This window comes from Sciurus carolinensis, chromosome 19 (genome assembly GCF_902686445.1).
Source record: "Sciurus carolinensis chromosome 19, mSciCar1.2, whole genome shotgun sequence".
NCBI classification, from domain to species: domain Eukaryota; kingdom Metazoa; phylum Chordata; class Mammalia; order Rodentia; family Sciuridae; genus Sciurus; species Sciurus carolinensis.
Genome location: NC_062231.1, coordinates 10,627,757 through 10,643,081, shown reverse-complemented (window position 1 = coordinate 10,643,081; position 15,325 = coordinate 10,627,757). Strand labels below are relative to the sequence as shown.

The 15,325-nt window shown below is 36.4% G+C and overlaps 1 pseudogene; it reads left to right on the top strand.

Moving 5' to 3' along the window:
• Positions 1–2,387: 2,387 nt before the first annotated feature.
• LOC124971203 (ankyrin repeat domain-containing protein 46-like) lies at positions 2,388–14,686 on the top strand (annotated as a pseudogene).
• Positions 14,687–15,325: the final 639 nt, after the last annotated feature.

Below are 15,325 nucleotides of genomic sequence, written 5' to 3'. Positions count from 1 at the left end.
ATGATGTGTCTTTGTTCTCATTTACTTCTAAGAATTTTTTATTTCCCTCCTGATGTCTTCTGTTATCAATTCATCATGTAATAGTGTATTATTTAATCTCCAGGTATTGGAGAAGTTTCTGTTTTTTATTCTGTCATTTATTTCAAATTTCAATCCAGTATGATCTGATAGAATAAGGGTAGTATCTCTATCTTCTTGTATTTGCTAACAGTAGCTTTGTGGCATAAAATATGGTCTATTTTAGAGAAGGATTCATGTGCTGCTGAAAAGAAAGTGTATTCGTTCTTTGTTGGATGGCATATTCTATAAATGTCTGTTAAGTCCAAATTGTTGATTGTGTTATTGAGATCTATGGTTTCTTTATTCAATTTTTGTTTGGAAGATGTATCCAGTGGTGAGAGAGGTGTGTTAAAATCGCCTAGTATTATTGTGTTGTGGTTTATTTAATTTCTGGAATTGAGAAGGATTTGTTTGATGTACATGGATGAGCCAATGTTCGGGGCATAGATATTTATGATTGTTATGTCTTGCTGATTTATGCTTCCCTTTAGCAGTATGTAATGTCCTTCTTTATCACTTTTGACTAGTTTTGACTTGAAGTCCACATTATCTGTAATGAGGATGGATACTCCAGCTTTTTTGCTGTGTCCATGTGCATGGTATGTTTTTTCCCATCCTTTCATCTTTAGTCTATGGGTATATCTTTCTATGAGATGAGTCTCTTGCAGGCAGCATATTGTTGGATTTTTCTTTTTAATCCAATCTGCCAGTCTATGTCTTTTCATTGATGAGTTCAGGCCATTAACATTCAGGGTTATTATTGTGGTATGATTTGTATTCCCAGTCATTTGACTCATTTTTGTTTTTTGACATGATTTGGTTTCTCCTTTATTTCACTGTTCCTTTAGGCTAGTTCCTCCCATTGCTGATTTGCATCGTTGTTTTTCATCTCTTCCACATGGAATATTTTGCTGAGAATGTTCTGTAATGCCGGCTTTCTTTTTGTAAATTCTTTTAGCTTTTGTTTGTCATGGACAGATTCTATTTCATCATCAAATCTGAAAGTAAGTTTTGCTGGGTATAAGATTCTTGATTGGCATTCGTTTTCTTTCAGGGCTTGGTAAATGTTGTTCCAGGCCCTTCTAGCTTTTAGGGTATGGATTGAAAAATCTGCTGATATTTTTATTGGTTTCCCCCTGAATGTAATTTGATTCTTTTCTCTCGTTGCCTTTAAAATTCTGTCTTTATTTTATATGTTAGGTGTTTTCATAATAATGTCCCTTGGTGTGGGTCTGTTGTAATTTTGTATATTTGGAGTCCTATAAGCCTCTTGTATCTGGTTTTCCATTTCATTCTTCAGATTTGGGAAATTTTATGATATTATTTTATTGACTAGTCTCTTCATTCCTTTGGTTTGTTTCTCTAACCCTTCCTGAATCCCAATAATTCTTAAATTTAGCCTTTTCATGATTCCCATAATTCTTGTAAATTCTGTTGATGATTTCTTACCATTTTCTCTGTTTGGTCAACTTTGTTTTCAAGATTAGATATTTTGTCTTCATTGTCTGAGGTTCTGTCTTCCAGGTATTCTATCCTATTGGTTATGCTTTCTATGGAGTTTTTTACTTGGTTTATTGTTTCCTTCATTTCAAGGATTTTTTTTTCAGTATCTCTAACTCTTTATTAAATGATCTCTTGCTTCCCACATTTGCTCTTTTAACAGTTGATTGGTGTGATCATTTAATGGCTGCATTTGCTCTTTCATCTCCTCCTTCAGTGCCTGCATTTGCTCTTTCATCTCCTCATTTGCTTCCCTGATTGTTTTAATTATGTACATTCTGATCTCTGTTTCTGATATTTCTTCTGCTGTGCTGTCATTGGATTTTATTGATATACTATCCAGGTTTGTTAGGGACATTTTCTTCCCTTGTTTTCTCATATTGGTCAGGAATCAGTGGGACTCTGAGATATTGCAGATTTCCTCTTTGCCTTTTAGTGTCACTGTAGATTTCCAGTATATCACCTCCCAGCCTTCAATAGCCTGAAATCTTGGAGGAACTTGATAATGCAGTTCTTCCAAAGAAAGCTGCCCTAGCCCGCTACTGGTTCCAGGGCTGGGGACTGGTTCTGTGTGGAAAGGCTCTCACTGGGCGGCCTGCTCCAAGAAGCTCACTGTGGAAGGAGATTGCTGTTGGAGGGAACAGGGCTGTTTGTGGAAGTCTCTGGCTGCCCTGGCCTGGTCCCAGAAGCCACCTGCGGGCTGGGTCCCGCCACTGGGTCCATGGCTTGGAGCTTGCTCTGTGTGGAAAGGCTCTCACTGGGTGGCCTGCTCCAAGAAACTGGCTGTGGAACGAGCCTGCCACCGGAGGGAGCAGGGCTGCTTGGGGATGATTCTAAATGCCCTGTCCTGCTCCAAGAAGCTGCCCTTTTTTGGGCCTCCCGCGCAGGCTGAACTTCACCTGGTGCGAAAGACTCAACCTGTGGCTCTTTGTTAGTCCAAGTCTCTCATTGCCTCCCCTTCTTGAATCCTGGGTTCTGGAGCAATGGGAGATGTAGTCACCCTCTAGTCCACCGTGCTGGATCTCCCTACATATGACTTTTAAGATACAGGAAACCTGATACAACGTGGGAGACCACGAATGGAGAAAAAAAATTTATTCTCTAATCAGTAAAGTGAGGCGATGCCTTCTGGAGTGTGTGAGGAAGGAATGAAGCAAGAGGATCCATATGAATCCTCAATAGCTGTGTGTATGCTGAGATTGATGGATGTGTCCATATCTGTGATAAAGAATTTTTCTTGCTTTTCTCCTCACCATTTGATTCCTTGACCAATAAATTACCATAAGTAAGATATGCATTTTTCTCTGATGTTGTCCTTCAGATCTCGGGCAACACCATTCTTCTTCTCTTCCGCACCTTCACATTTATTCTACAGCACAGGCTCAAGTCCACTGATCTGACCATTGGTCTCATGGCTCCATTTCACCTAGAGATGCTGCTCATCATGGAACTCATAGCTACAGATGTTCTTTTGTCTCAGTATTTGGAGATTGACATCAAATGTAAATGTAATCTACTTGCACAGGCTGTTTAGGGGATTCTCCATTTGTGCTAACTGCCAGCAGATTTTACCCCAGATGATCAACCACAGCCCCAGAAAACCTCCTGCTTGGCAAAGCTCAAACATAAGTCCACAACAGAAACCATGTACCTTCTTTTCCTGTGGGTCTTCTACATGTCAGTCAGTGCTCAATTCTCAATCTCTGCTGTTAAAAATTCCATGGTCAATATACATGGTCTTATATTTATTACTGAATCCTACACAATTTTACCCATAAGTTATTTTCTTCAGCATTTATTTTCTATATTGGGAATATTCAGTGATGTGTCTTTTTTGGGGCTCATGGGTCTCTCGAGTGGGTACACGGTGACCCCCTTGTGCAAGTGTAAGAGGTAGTCTCAGCACCTTCACAGTACCATCCTGTCTTTAACTGCATCCCCAGAACAAAGATCCACACAGTCCATTCTGTTGTTCATGGGTTTATGTTCATGTACAGTTAGGACTGCATTATCTCCTCTTCAAGAATTATGCAAAACAATGGCCCAGTCTATCATTTAACCCCATCATGTTGGATAGCAGCTATCCACAATTAGTTCTTTGTTGTTAATCACTACTGAAATGATTTATGAATTTTTGAAATCCTTATAGTATATAATTATTAAATGATGGATGAATTCTGTTAATGAGCCTCTGAACAGTTTTGTAATCATGACATAGTCTGGGTGTATTCTAGGTTAAATAAATACATGGTTTTATAATTTTTAGATAAATTGTTTTCCCTTGGTACATGTGGATTGGAAATATGTAATAGATAGTTAAATCATTTACCTCTGAGTTGACCTAAAATTCTACATTTCTGCATGATATCAGGAAGTGATAAATGGGAGGTGCATCTAAATTTCATGACTTAATTTTGCCCATACTGATATATATATAAATATGTACAGCACCTATTATAAGTCAATAGTCTCAGTAGTCTGTTTTTACCTAATTAAATATGTTAAGGTTTATCAGTATAAATTAATATATGGTCCATTAACTGTATTTCCATGTCCTCAGCAGGAAAAATAATGAATTCAGGGATTGTAACTAGTATTTATATTCCTATTCTTATAGTTGCATCATTTACAGTTGCCCATGTTAAAAACAACACAATGTCCCAAGTAGATAAATCTATAATTAGAGTCTGGCCTGGAATTATTTGACTTTCACCAGGAAGGAAATAATGGCATATGGTTCACCACACATGAAACTTCAAGACTCTGTGTCAAGTTCAATGTATTACAAAAGAAAAAAACTACTGTAATATTTCACATGTACAAAATAGAGTTAGATTCTTCTAATTTATAATATCAGAAAACAGAGTGGCAGGTTTTAGAGACTCAGAAAGAATGGCAATGGGAAATTCTGGCTTGATTGACATAGTTAGACTTTGAAAAATAAACAATACTGAGGATGGCTGGTAGTTATAGTTCCAAAATAATATGAATGCAGTTAGTACCACTAAAAATTAAAATGTTTACTCTTACATCATATATTCTTTCTGTAATAAACATAGAAATAATAACATGACACTGGATGTAGCTCAGTGGTAAAGCATACCTGTGTTCAATTCCTAGGAGCAAGAGTTTTAACTGTAAATAAGAACTTAAGCATGAATTATAATCAAATGCATGGGAATAAACATAACAAGGAATGTCAAAGACATTAACGCTGAAATATCTTACTATGTTGAGAGAAATTAAATCAGTTACAAATAGTTGGAAAGGCATCCTATGTTCATGGATTGAGAGAAACAATATTGTTAAAACATCCATACTATTCAAAGCAATCTACAGAAGGAGGCCATGAAGACTTCTATAGGACAAAGAAGGCATCAAATTTTCTGGGTATTACATACATGTAATAACTAACACATTGTGATTCTGGAATAAGAGTAAACATACAGACAAATGAAACAGGAAGGAAAACCCAGAAAGAAGTCCATACATACAACATCAAACCCTCACTCTTTTAATTTATTTCACCCAGAAATATATCCATACATACACAATCACCCTTTCATTATAGATGCCAAGAATCTGTAATGGGAAAGATGAGCCTTTTACTCATTTTACGGTCTACTCAGCAGATGGTGCACGTGAAACTTCATATCCACATACAGAACAAATTAGAACTTTAACTTACATCATACTAAAGAAGACATCAAAACAAATTAAAGATTGACATGTGGTACCTGAATCTACAATACCCCTGTAAGAATATGTGGGATACACTTATCAATCTCTATCCACTTTCTCACACCTAAGGTGTTAGATGTACTAATGGCTCTGGTTTTACAATTACACAATGTATGAATGTATGAAAATATCATACTGTTCACCATAAATAGGTGCTATTATTATGGGTCAATCCCAAATTTATTATAAAATTTTATTCTACATAGTTATGCATGACAGCATCATGCATTTATGTATTTTGATAAATCATAAGCAAAGGAGTATAATTTCTCATATTCTGAGGTAATAATCTGTTACCCTCTACTATTGTTTCTACCCCATACCCCTTCCCCACTTTACAATCCCCTCTACCTAATCTAAAGAAACTGTTTTTCCCTAGCACACTCCCCTTATACTGTATTACCATTCGCATGTTCAAGCAAACATTCAACCTTTGGTTTTTTGGGTTTGACGTATTATGCTTAGCTTGATATTTCCCAGCAAATGCCATAATTTCATTTTTCCTTAATGCTGGGTAATATTCCTTCACACACACACACACACACACACAGACACACACACACACAACATTTTCTTTATTCATGTGTAGAAGGACACCAAGCATAATTACATAGTGTAGCTATTGTGAGTCGAGCTGCTATAAACATTGATGTGGCTGTATCACTCAAAAAATTTAACACCAAAAAATAAACCCAGTTAATAAGATGGCAAAGGAACTGAATAGACAATTCACAGAATAAGAAATACAGTTGACCAACATGTATCTGAAAAAATGTTCATCATCTCTTAGCAAGTAGAGAAATGCAAATCAAAATTACTCTAAGATTTCATCTCACTTCAATCAGAATGGCAATTATCAAGAATACAAGCAACAATAAATATTGGTGAGGATGAGGGAGAAAAGGTACACTCAGACATTTGGTGGTAGGAATACAAATTGGTGCAAGCACTGTGGAAATCAATTTGGATATTCCTCAGAACACTTGGAATGGAACCACCAATTGACTCAATTATTCTGTTCCTCAGTTTATATCAAAAGGACCTAAAATCAGCATGCTACAGTGATGTAGTCACATCAATGATTATTTTTTTATCTTATATTGCATTTATTGATTTGTTTTTGTGATGATGGGGCTGAAGCCAAGGGCTATGCACAGACTAGGCAATGCCTCTACACTGACCTACATAGCAAGCTAAATACAAAGAAAATTTTAAAATTATGTCTGAGAAAATATTGTAAAAGAAACAAAATAGGTGTGGGGGTGTATACCTGTAATCCCAGTGACTTCAGAGAACGTGCCTGCTTCCATCTAGGGATAACAAGATCTGATATAATATTACCAAGGTCCCTGGAGGCAATGTTATATCTGAGATATCTCTGCTAGGTGTGCCAATAGCCACCATCTTGTCACAGAGGCAGGAGAGAGCCTTGCAAGGGGTCAGTAGGTTGGAAGAGGGTATCAGGGCATCTTGATTCCAGCTCACCCAAACAACCTGCCCAGTACCACATGGATTTCAGACAACATGGGAGCACTTCCTGGGACCTGACATGAACCTGTTCCACAGCTTCTTCCCTCATAGAGCATCCACTGATTTCCTGGTCCCACTGGTTTGGCAATCAACAGGGCCAGGCAGCTCCTCAATCACCAGGCTCCCAATCACCTCATAGCCAGTAACATGGCCCAGCCCTTGCAGCTACATGGCTGGTCCTCAGCTCTCCATGCCTGGTCTTGATCTGCCCAAGACAGAAAAATTTTCCTGAACAGGCACCCAGATCCCAGCACTCAGTCCTCAGGACATCTAGGGAGAGAAGTTCCTGATTAGTAAGTCAAAAGGGTGGAGGCAGGAGAGATACAATTTAGAGACTAAATTAGAGACCAGGAACTGTGGAGCCCACAAGTGAGGTAAAAGGCAAAGACCAGGGTCCTGAATCACATGAGTGGACCCCAAAGAAGAGTCCTTGGGTGAAATATTCCAGTAGGACAGGCAATTGCTATACCACACCTCCAGGAGTCTGACCTCCAAGTCTAGTATTCCCACTGTAGTAACTTTTACCATCCTAGGGTGGAGTTACCAACACACTTCAGAAATCCACACTTATTAGATGAGAAGGGAAACAGAAGATATTGATTTCCAATGGAAATAACTGTTCACTCTTTCTTCACTGCTCCTTTATTACCCCTAATTTATTTCTCATTGCCTGCACTCACATCCCCAACATTTGTGAAATAAACTACTTTTCATTCATCGGGACTGGAATTTGAGTGGCGTATTACACTTTGGTTGTATAATGTTTTATTTTTTTCATGTTTCTCTTTTTCCTATTTTATTCACTCTACCTTCCTTTTATTTATTTGCTTCCTTGGAGTCTCTTTCTCTTTTCTTCTGCTAACAACCAACTTCTTTTGATTCCTCTTTCACACTTTCTATGATCAAACATCTCTATAATCTCAACTCCTACCTCATTAATATCACATCCTACACCCTCTCCTGTTCTCTATCCACTATTAGAAATTGTAGAACTTATTGCAAACCTAATATTTATGTTGTAGATGATAACTGAACACATCATCTTTGCCTATTGTAACAAAACTGTTAATATTTTGAGAAGAAATATTTTGTTTAAGATTCCTATAATTTTTTTATTGTAAACAAATGGGATACATGTTGTTTCTCTATTTGTACATGGAGTAAAGGGAAACCATTTGTGTAATCAGAAATTTACATAAGATAATGTTTGATTCATTCTGTTATTTTTCCCTCCCCCATCTCTCCCACCCCTCTTTTCCCTCTATGCAGTCCTTCCTTCCTTCATTTTTGCCACCCTCCCTAACCCTAACCCTAAACCTATCACTAAACCTAACACTAACCCCTCCCACCTCCCATTATGTGTCATCATCCACTTATCAGCAAGATCATGCATCCTTTGGTTTTTTGAGATTGGCTTATCTCTCTTAGCATGATATTGTCCAATTTCATCCACTTGCCTGGAAATGCCATAATTATATCATTCCTTCTGGCTGTGTAATATTCCATTGTATATATATACCACAGTTTCTTTATCTATTCATCAATTGAAGGACATCTAGGTTGGCTCAACAATCTGGCTATTGTGAATTGAGCAGCTATGAACATTGATGTGGCTGTGTCTCTGTAATATGCTGATTTGAAGTCCTTTGGGTATAGGCCAAGGAGTGGGATAGCTGGGTCCAATGGTGGTTCCATTCCAAGCTTTCTGAGGAATCTCCACACTGCTGTCCAGAGTGGATGCACTAATTTGCAACCCCATCAGCAATGTATGAGTGTACCTTTTTCCCCACAACCTCAGATAATGAAGACAAAGTATTTCATCTTGAAAATAAAGTTCACTACAAAGAGAAGATTGAAAGAAATCATGAACAGAACATCCAAGAATTATGAGATAACATGAAAAGGCCAAATTTAAGAATTACTTGGATTGAGAAAGACCCAGAGTTACAAACCAAATGAATGAAAAATCTGTTCAATGAAATAATGTCAGAAAATTTCCAAAACCTGAAGAATGAAATGGAAAATCAATTACAAAAGGCTTACAGGACAGCAAATGTATAAAATTACACCAAACCCACACTAAGTCATATTATGAAGAAAAAGTCTAACATACAAAATAAAGATATAATTTTAAAGCCTGTGAGAGAAAACCATCAGATTACATATATGGGGAATCCAATATGAACATTAGCAGATTTCTCAGTGCAGACACTAAAGACTTGGAGGTTCTGGAACAACATATTTCAGACTCTAAAATAACATGGAATCCAATCAAGAATCTTATACCCAGCAAAACTAACATGCAGATTTGATGATGAAATAAAATCCTTCCATGATAAACAAAAGTTAAAAGAATTTACAAATTGAAAGCATGAGCTACCGAACATTCTAAGAAAATTATTCCATAAGGAGGAAATAAAAAACAATGAGTTAGCAGAGGCAGAAACTACACTACAGAAAAAGTCAATCAAAGGGGAAACTAAGTCAAGTTAAAAACCAAAATGAACTCCTATTAAGAGCTTTCCCTCATTCTTTACAATCATAGGAATATTCTCCAATATGAATTCTCTAGCAGTAAGAAAGGGTTGCATTGAAAATTTTTGCTACAGTCCATACATTTGTATGATCTCTCATCACTATAAACCTTGTGATGTTTAATAAGGGTTGTGCAGTCCTTAAAGCCTTTGCAACACTCTTTACATTCATCATTAAGAATCCTGTGGTGTTGAATAAGATGTGAACTCTGAATAAATGCTTTTCCATATTATTTGCATTTATATGGCTTCCCTCCAGTATGAATAGTCTGCTGTTGAGTAACAGTTGAGATGAATTTCAAATGTTTGCCTCATTCATTACATTTGTATGGTCTCTCATCCCTATGAATTCTCTGGTGTCTAATAAGGGTTGAACTGTACTTAAAACCTTTGCCACATTCCTTACAGTCATATGGTCTCTCATCTATATGAATCCTGTAGTGTCGAGTCAAGTCTGAAACGTGAATAAATGCTTTTCCACATTCTGTACATTTGTACAGTTTCTCCCCAGTATGAATATTCTGGTGTTGATTAAGGGCTCTATTATTCTTAAAGCCTTTGCCACATTCCTTACATTCATATGGTCTCTCATCCGTATGACTCTCCTGGTGTACAATAAGGGCTCTAATACACTTAAAGCCTTTGCCACATTTCTTACATTCATATGGTCTCTCATCACTATGAACACTCTGGTGTTCAGTGAAGTTTGAAAATCGTGTAAATTCTTTCCCACATTTTGTACATTTGTAGGGCTTTTCTCCAGTATGAATCCTCCGGTGTTGAGTAAGGCCTGAGGGGTATTTAAAATCTTTTTCACATTCTGTACATTTGTACGGTCTCTCATCACTATGAATCCTCTGATGCCTAGTAAGATTTGAGGTGGAAATAAATACCTTTCCACATTCTTTACAAGTATAGGCCTTCTTTCCAGCATGATTCTTCTTGTGTTTAGTAAGGCATGACCTTTGATTAAAACCTTTACCACAATCTTCACATCTGTAGGGTTTATCACTACTGTGATAAAGGCTTGAGAAATCCTTAAATGCTTTAATGCATTTCTTAAATCTGTATGGCATTTTTCCCACATGAATTTTCTTGCACTGATTAATTCTTGTGATTTTATTTAAAGTTCTTCCACATTGTTGATATTTGCAATCCTTTCCTTGAATATGGATGCTTGGAATGATAAATTTTGAGCACTGATGACATACTTGTTTGCATTTGTTGCCTTTGTAAAGCTTCTTTGTAAAATGATCACAATGATATTTTCTAGAATTTAAAAAATATTAAATATTTGTGAGTTTCACTGCATTTCTTACATTTTTCACCAATAAAAATGCACTCATATTTATTTAGGGTACTGAACTAGCTAAAAGGTCTTGAAAGTTTTATGATAAATGTAGAATTATTACCAAATAGCTGTATCTGATTGCTTATCAAGTAATATGGTGTAAGTAAAGATCTTCCTACATTCATTAAAATGTTACCTTTGGACACAAGGAAAGACTCTTTGTTGAATGTAGAACAACTAATGCTTTGTTACATTAAAAAAAAACTGATCATACTTAGTAATTTATTTTATATTCAGTAATATAGATTTATAATACTAAATCTATTCTCTACAAAAATATTTGAGTAAGAATTTAAACAAATTGTACATTTCAAATGTTCATTGTTATGAACTGAAGCATGCAATAGATTTTATTTCATATTTTCCAAATTTTATTTCACATTTTTATTTTTTATTTTTATTTATTTATTTTTTTACTTTATTTTTATTGTACACAAATGAGATACATACTGTTTCTCTGTACATGAAGTAAAAGCATACCATTTGTGTAGTCATACTTTTACACAGGATAATAGTGTTTGATTCATTCCATAATTTTTTTCCTTCCCCCCACCCATCCCACTCCTCTTTTCCCTCTATAAAGTTCCTCTTTCCTCCATTCTTACCTCCTTCCCACCCCCCCACTATGTGTCATCATCCACTGTTCAGGGAGATCATTTGTCCTTTGGATTTTTGAGACTGGCTTATCTCACTTAGCATGATATTCTCCAATTTTATCCATTTGCCTGTAATGCCATCAATTTATTATTCTTTCTGGCTGTGTAATATTCCATTGTATTTATATACCACAGTTTCTTTATCCATTCATCAATTGAAGGACATCTAGGTTGGTTCCACAATCTGGCTATTGTGAATTGAGCAGCTATGAACTTTGATATGGCTGCATCTCTAATATATGCTGATTTTAAGTCCTTTGGTTATAGGCCAAGGAGTTGGATAGCTGAGTCAAATGGTGGTTCCATTCCAAGTTTTCTAGGGAATCTCCACACTGCTTTCCAGAGGGGCTGCACTAATTTACAGCCCCACCGGCAATGTATGACTGTACCATTTTCCCTACATCCTCGTCATTTCACAAGGTTATGTTATCAAAAATTCAATGGAGATAAATTTTCGAGATACTCAAAACCTTCCTCAAAACTGATTAGCAAAATTAAGGTATTTTCTGAGACTTCATATATTCTTGATATCGATTTGTGATAAAAAACTTTACTTTGTAGCTATCTCACAACTATTATATTCACCATGACAACTGTCCTGAACATTACTCTCCTCCACACATTTCCATTCTTTCTTTAAGAATACATTCTCAATGCCACAGTTTCCATACCTTCCCTTTATCACCTGATGGAATGAACATTTTATTCCCAGCTCTGATGAAAATTCTTGGGTTTGATGAGAATATATCACTGAAATAAATCAAAGGAATAAATTATTTTACTTGCTACACTTTGTGAATATACTTTGCAAAAAAAGAGAAGTTATTATCAATGTGAGCACATCAGAAAGGGAACAGTAAAGCAAATCCAAGATTGTAATGAATTGATAGATTAAAAAACCCAAAAAACCTAATAAATAAATGGGTAAAAAACCTTACCATGTCCTTCTCAAAAGAAGAAATAGGAAGGATCATCAAATATGTAAAAAAATGGACAATATCTCTAGTAATTAGAGAAATGCAAAATAAATCTGTAATGAGATTCCCCCATACTCCACTCAGAATGGGGATTACCAAGAATACATGTAGCAACAAATGTTGGCACAGATGAGGGGAAAAGTAGGATGGAAAATTGGAGCAAGCAAAATGGAGATTCCTCAAAATTGAGGGATGACCATTGGAGGCTGAGGCAGGAGGTTCATGAGTTCAAAACCAGTCTCAGGAACATAGTGAGACTCTTAGCAACTCTGTGAGATCCTGCCCCTAAATAAAACATTAAAAGGGCTGGAGATGCAATTCAGTGGTTAAGCACCTCTGGGTTCAATTCCTGGTAAAAACAAACTAGGAATGGAACCACTGTTTGAGCCAGTTATGCCAATTCAACATATCCAATGTATTTAAAATGAGCATAGTGCAGTGACACAGCCACATTAATGTTTACAACAGCACAATTCACAGTAACTAAGGTATGGAACAAACCTAGAAGCACATCAACAAATGAATGAATAAAGAAATTGTGGTAGAGGGAGGGTAGGAATGGAAAAGACAGTAGAATAAATCTACCATAATTTTTCTATGTATACATATGACAATCCATAAGTGAATTTCACCAGCATGACCACCCACAAGAATTGGTCCTAATTAGAATAACATATATCCCATGCTTGTAAAACTTTATCAAAATGGATGTGAATGTCATATATTACTAAGAACAAATAATAAAGAAAAAAGAAACTTCATAAAAAGTCACTGAAAAAATTGACTTGTGAGAACTTCCAAAACTATCTTTGATTTTACAGAACCACAGATGAGCACAATAGGGAAAGTCATGTAGTAGAGAAAAGGAAAATGTGTTACTTTGATCAACAGTCATTCCCCAAAAACAGTAGGACATTGTGCAATAAGAAAAAACTATCAACTCCTTTATTCTCCCATGAGCAAAAGGGAAGTGTAAAACATACAAACAGCTATGACTTTCTTGACAACTTTATGCAAACTAGTTTTTGTCTCCACAGAGAGCTGGAGATAAAAGGTAAATTTTGGATGACAGTGCCAAAGATGATTCATCATGGGTATAAACAATTATTGCTTAAGAAGAAATATGTGCATTTACAGTGGGAGAAATGTACACACACATTTAGAGAAAATACAGCAAAAAACTGGTTTGAGGGGTAACAAAAGCCTATCACAGTTGATTTTAGTATGACTTGAATGAAGTCAAAGCATAGAAATCAACAGAAGAGGACTGATTTTTTAATGTTCATACTTTTTGTTATTTATTACCTGATTACACTAATAACTTTTTATGTACTTCATGTTCTATGGCACACAAATGACAAAATATAACTAATACATGCATTATTTGACATAATTAGATTTATTTTTAGTAAACTTCACATACATTCTAGTAGCACTCATTAAAAACACAATGTACAAGTGGCTGAGCCTACTCCATCTGCAACCTGCAGAGAGGAGCTGCTGCTTTCACTGCTGCTTGTCTCACAAATTCTTGCGGGCATTTACTGAATACTTTTGTTGATCCTGTGTAAGTATTCAGAGAAACTGCTGAGTGACCACTGGAAGAAAGGTCTAATCTTACAGCTGACCCATATACCATGCACATTAGGCCAAGATCCTAGGTTTTTGTAAATGATTCTTCTCAAACTAATGTGTCATTGCTTCAAGCCTGTATTGATGGAGACATTACCTATTCTAAGATGGTTCTGGAAAGTGGCTCTGACTCAAATGTCCGCAACAGCAGAGGCAGAACAGGTCTTCACCTTGCAGCAGCCCAAAGGAATGTAGCCATCTGCAAGCTGTTGCATGATTTTGCTGCTGATCTACTGACTACAGATTATCAAGGAGACACAGCTCTTCACCTCTGTGGCCATGTGGATTCCATTCAATCCTTAGTTTCCAATGGACTCAAAATTGATATATGCAATCATAAGGTGTGACTCCTTTAGTTCTGGCAAAGTGCAGGGGAGTGAATAAAGATGTCATCTGATTGCTGGAATGTTTGGAAGAACAGGAGGTAAAAGGATTTCACAGAGGAACCCACTCAAAACTGGAGGCCATGAAGATGTCTGAGAGTGAAAGTACCACAGAAAGCCATTCTCTCCTCAATCCCACCCTACAGCCAGCTGAAGGAGTCCTGTCCAGCTTTTGAATGACTTGGCAGGAATTTGTAGAAGATCTGGGCTTCTGGAGGGTCCTGCTCCTAATTTTGCTATTGCTTTGCTGTCTCTTGGCATTGCCTACTATGAGAGTGGAGTGCTGCACTTTGTGGAAATCCAGCCTGAACAGGTACATTAAAGGAGCTCAAAGAAGTGAGGCTAATGCCTATTTCTTGACACCCAACAATGATTTCCAGTTTCTCAGAACTTTTCTTAGTGCAAGGCAGTGAGGGCTGAACATTTTTCTTTATGCACTTTTACTTATTGTCACCCTTTTAGAAGAATAATGTGTTCATTTGAACTTCATATTCAACTATAGTGCATCCTAATGCTACCTCTGACTCAACCTGACTTCTTAAGAAATTCTACCCATAGCCTTGTTTAATAAAAACACAGAAAAGACTAGAGAATAGAAGCTAAAGGAAGAGAGTAGAAGTTCTTAGGGTGTAAACCGTACACTGATCTTGGACCAATTGAAGTATCTGGAAAGAAAAAACCTTCCCTTTATGAATATTTTGAGTGGGGGATTTAGTTTTGTTTATTTTTGTAAGAGCTCCTTTTTTCTTTTTATTTACTTTCTCTGGAGAGAAGACAAAACCTTTGAACTCAGAGTACAGTTTTAAAATCCTGTGCGGCACATTAATATTGTTAGAATATAGTTTATTTTAACATTTTGAAGTCTAATCACAAACCAAACAAAACTTTCATAATGAGTTGTATTTTCTTCAGAACCGAATTGATTTAATCTTTGCTTCAGGGTGATTTTGATTTATTGCAA